The sequence below is a fragment of the Gavialis gangeticus genome, unplaced genomic scaffold, assembly GCF_001723915.1.
Source record: "Gavialis gangeticus isolate Ggan-Ray unplaced genomic scaffold, GavGan_comp1, whole genome shotgun sequence".
Taxonomy (NCBI): domain Eukaryota; kingdom Metazoa; phylum Chordata; order Crocodylia; family Gavialidae; genus Gavialis; species Gavialis gangeticus.
In genome coordinates this window covers 184,973,338-184,978,114 of record NW_017729022.1, presented here as the reverse complement: position 1 = coordinate 184,978,114, position 4,777 = coordinate 184,973,338, and the positions used below count along the sequence as shown (strand labels likewise).

Here is a 4,777-nt window from a genome sequence, read left to right as displayed (position 1 = left end):
CCTTTGTCATATGCTTGTCAGATGCTAAACAGATATTAAAATACACTCTATTTAACAAGGTTCCAAATGTTAATACAGAGCATTCTTTGTATTTTGTTTCATTCCCTCTTTTCATTCTCTATTTTCCCTTAAGAGAAGGGGGAAAGAGATTTTTAATAATTGTTCAAGAAAAATAAGATAAAAGAAAATAGCAAACATTGATATAGTATAATCTGAATGAGGCAGTTAATTGTAATGGTCTGAGTAAATTTGACCTCATATCATAAATATAAATTCCAATGCAACAAAAATAAGCTATTGTGTAAGGAAATATAATTATGGAAAATTTATCAAGACCAGTTTCTCTTTTAAAAGCAATAAACAATACAACTGTTCTTCCCCCCACCCCACTCCATTGTCTTACAGCCAGTCTATTCTAAGGAGAAATAAATTGCATGCCCATCCAAGCGTACCATATATTTAAAACAATCTCCAACCTCTCTGTGTACTTTTTAAGGGCCACTCTTCATTGGAAGGTCAAAGTAGAGGAGTTGAGGGATAAGGGGCTTTCACTAATATTATTTTCAATTCTGTGGGGATAAATGCCATTTAGTTCCAAAACTTGTCTGAGTTCTAGAACTTATGCCAGGTATAAAATATGTTCCTTAACATCTGTTCTAAATATCTTTAATTTTACATGATTGTCCTCTTAGTTTCTCATCTCTACTGGACTGAACACAGGCCTCCCCCCACCCCTTGGGCTTCCCTCCCTGTCCCCCCAGCTCTCCCTCTGCCCCTCAGGATCTCCCCCTGTCCTTCCCCCGGCCAGCCCTCACAGTTTACCCACACCCCCTATGTCTCCTGGTTTACTTGTGGCTGCTCGCCCAGCCCAGAAAGTGGCAGCAGGGACAACAGCAGCTGGATAGGCAGGTTCCTCTTTCCTGCCTACTCCCCCACTGCCCCTTGGGGTTCCCCCTGTTCAGGGGGCAGTGTGTCTGATCTGCACCGAGGGATGGGAACCAGGTAGGGTGTTTATACTAAAGTGTAGCCTAGAGCAGCTAGACATTAGTGTAACACAAGCTGAGTAACACACATCAAAGAGAAATCGAGCCCAGAGTGCCATAATTTTAAGCCGCATAAAGAGTGCTCAAAACTAGCTTCATGTGTTCATGTGTGGACAGTCCAAGGATTAAGAGCTCCAGGATCCAACTAAAATTAACATGAAACAAGGCCCTAAGTAACTAAGTTTGTCCCTACTGCACATGTACAAAAATACCGCCCTAAAAGTGTCCAATTCCCTTTATGCTCCAAGACACATGTGTGTGTAAACGCAATTCCGGCTTTACATAAGGCAATGAAGAATGGCGTTGGGTGACTTAGAGTTTCGGGAGTACTGTGCAAAGAAGGCTTCCCTCCATGCTGTAAGTGAAGGTTTCCAATGCCTGTAGAAGCACTGAGTGACTTAGGCAGTCAAGGTTTGGGTAGATGGGATAACTTTTATTAGACCCACTAAAAAGTTGGGAAAATTGTTCTTTGCAAGCTTTGGGGCAAAACATGCAAGTTGCATATACACCTTAGCACAGTTATATAATTCTGCCCTGTGTGTTACTAAGGCTGCATCCAGACCACTGCACCTAAAGTATCACTTTAACATATGATAAATATTCATTAGCATATGCTACCAGTTTATTGGCATATGCTTAAGCTGGATGTATACTTATAATCATGCCTGGACAAAGACATATAGATGTAGTTGCATTTCTGATCCCAATTGTGTCCTCAAACGATTTTTATTCCTCTGAATCTCCTGTCTCTTCTCCTTCATCCATCTCAGGGCTAGTGAATACATTACCATTTGTTCTTTTATACCCAGGCACACAACACTACCCACAAACAGCTTACTGGTTTTCTAGCACCACCTTCCTTCCTCACATCTGCTGTCCCTGTGACTTGAAATAGCTAATGGTCCAGGAACCAGTTTCACCTGGCTGGCACACAGGTTTGCACATGTCTAAGGAAGCACCAGAAGAACCCTCTGTCATTTGTGTAATAGGCGGTATGTCTAACCTGCTGCACACACCATTCAGACAATTTGTTCACCATCGCTTTCCAGCATGCATGTTGGTGTCTACTGCCCTTTCCCTGGGCTACTCCGCTGCAGCATAATCTCTCATTAAACCTCCTAAAGGAGTGCAGGGGGAGGGGAAGGAGGATTTGCACTCCAGCAAGCATCTGAAAATGCAGATTTCTGGCACGGAGAGGTTCAGGCATGTTGTGAATGGGAGATTTGGGAAATTTCCTTATGAATGCTTCCGGAACAATTCCCCCAATTTTCCCACAAATGCCATTGAAACCTGAGGAAAATCTTTTTCTGATGAAGGCTGGGGAAGCTATCAGATCCAAGAGAGCTCTTATTCACAGCCTAACTAGCACCTTTGTGTAGGAGACATGATTTGGGTTAAATCTGGTAAATGTAGCGAATGTCCCCCTGCAGCTAATCAAGCCTGGAAAAGGGGTGGCACTATTTCTTCACACACATCCTGATCAATATTATTTATCTGACTGCGTGTGTAAGATAGCCATGTCCCCTCCACCTAATGCCCACTCCCAGCCCCTCCACCCTGTGGGTATCAGCGGGAGAGAACCTGATGTCTGCTGGTAATTATCTGCTGCTGGAAAGAAGTGCTATTCCTTTTATTTTTGTAATGCAGATCAATGCACATGTCACTACTGAAAAGCGATGTCATTTAGGATGGAGCATTAACTGCTAGGAATGGATTCTGAAACTCCTCTCTGGTGGGTGGAATATTTTCAAGGGAAGCGGCACCTCTTGAATCTTGAATTTCATTTATCCCACTGTCTCTTTAAGAATGGCTGGGTTAAGGAGAGGGTGTTTGAGAAAGTGACAGTGTGTCGTCTTTATCTCCAAGCAAACTGGGGCTGGTGATCAAGTGGTAACCTGGGAAAGAAACAAACAGGAAATGCAGGTTAGCAGCAGTGACAGACATGAGGAGTGTTCTCAGTACCATGGTTTGATGGAAGAAAGCAGTGCCGTCTTGGGTTGTAGCAAAGAGCGGCCTAGAGGACAGAGGGCAAGTGCTAGAGAAGGGAAAAAGGGAGACTTAGGGTGGAAAAAAGAGAGTAAGACCTAGAGAGAGAAAGAAAAAAGACATTAGCACTAAAATAATTCTCATGCGGGTCTGGGAAGCATCATCTGGGGTGCTTTACATTTTCTTTTCTTTTGCCCTGTAAAAGAAGCTTCTAGCCATGCTCTGTACTAACTAAGATTGGGCGAAAACAACTAGAATTCAATTTTGCAAACAATGATACTTCCTTTCATTGGGCAGCAGTGGAACCCCAGAGTGTTCAACCTTTGTGTGTGTGTGCGAGACCCACTTTCAGTAGCCCTTAGTCCAATAGGGAGAGCATTTAACTAAGATTTTGGAGATCTGGATTTAAGCTCTTACTTTACCTGATTTAGATACTATAATAAATAATTAAGCAAACAAATCAACAGCAACAAAAAGGTATTAAAAAGTTATTAAGTCAAGTACACAAAAGTGTGCTCTTGTTGCAAAAAAAAAAGGGGGGGAGCCAATAGCGTACTTGGTTGTATTAATAAAACATCAACTGAATCTAGGAAGTGATTCTCACACTTTATTTGGCACAAGTGAGGCATCATCTATGTCCACCTTTGGGCCCCACACTTCAAGAAGGATGTGGACAAAGTAGAAAGGGTTCAGTGGAGAGTGACAAAATTGGTTGGAAGCATAACTTACGAGGAAAGGCTGAAAGAACTAGGATTGTTTAGTCTAGAAGAGAGATGACAGGAGGAGTATTTGATAAGTTTTCAAATAGTTAAAGGATGGTTATAAAAGGGGTGGAGGCAGGCTATTTCTGCAGCTGTAGGGGACAGACTAACAGCAATGGCTTCAAACTGCAACAGAAATGTAGGCTGAAGACTAGAAAGAAAACTTCCTAGTAGTAGGGTTGTTACTCATTGAAACAGGCTTCCCAGAGAGGCTGTGCAATCTCTGTCCTTGGAAGACTTTAACAGCAGGTTAGACAGACACGTGACTGGGATGGTTTTAATCAGGGGCAATTCTGCCTTGAGTTGGGCACTGGGGTAAATGACCTCTCAAGGTTCATTCCAATGATACTCTTCTGTGATTCTGTGATTAATTAAATTATCATCAGAAAACCAATTGAGACTGGGGATTATTACTGTAAAATTCCCATTTTACCCACAGGAAACTGAGGCACTAAAATTAAAAACAAAATGATCAAAATTACTCGCCTCCCATTGAGTGTCCAATCTGAAAAGCTTTGAGCCTGATTTGTACTTTACTGTATAACCTTTTATATGTTCACAACCTCATTCCCATTAAGCCTGATTTGCAGCTGTAAAAGTTGTAAACATAATGTTCAGCCCCTGGGCTGCCCGGTGGAACCCTATAACAATGAAGACCATATTGTGGCCATGTGAAAATGTTCAATATTTGTGATTTACCCACAAAAGTACAAATAAGCTGCTTATCTAAATATCTATAGAAAGGAGTCAGTGAAACTTTGTAACTTTCCTGCTACATAAGTTAGGAACCTAGATGTGCTAAAGCGAATTCAGACATGGTCAGGATTAGAATTTCTTTTCTTTTTTCCTGAAAAATGTTCAAGTCACATTAGAACCAGAAGGTTATAGAGCCCCATCAAACGAAAAATTCAGACCCAGGACTGACTATGGTGCTTCTAGGAAACTATCAACACACACACACACAGAAAGAGAGAGAGGGTCTCACCA

The 4,777-nt window shown here is 41.8% G+C and overlaps 1 long non-coding RNA gene across 2 annotated transcripts in view; it reads right to left on the bottom strand.

The window, feature by feature from the left end:
- Positions 1 to 2,658: 2,658 nt before the first annotated feature.
- LOC109296979 overlaps positions 2,659 to 4,777 on the bottom strand; it is a 23,695-nt gene continuing 21,576 nt past the window's right edge. For both annotated transcript variants that reach the window (XR_002097123.1, XR_002097124.1), the window contains exon 2: positions 2,659 to 2,938. This is a non-coding gene — a long non-coding RNA (uncharacterized LOC109296979). The remainder of the gene's footprint in view (positions 2,939 to 4,777) is intronic.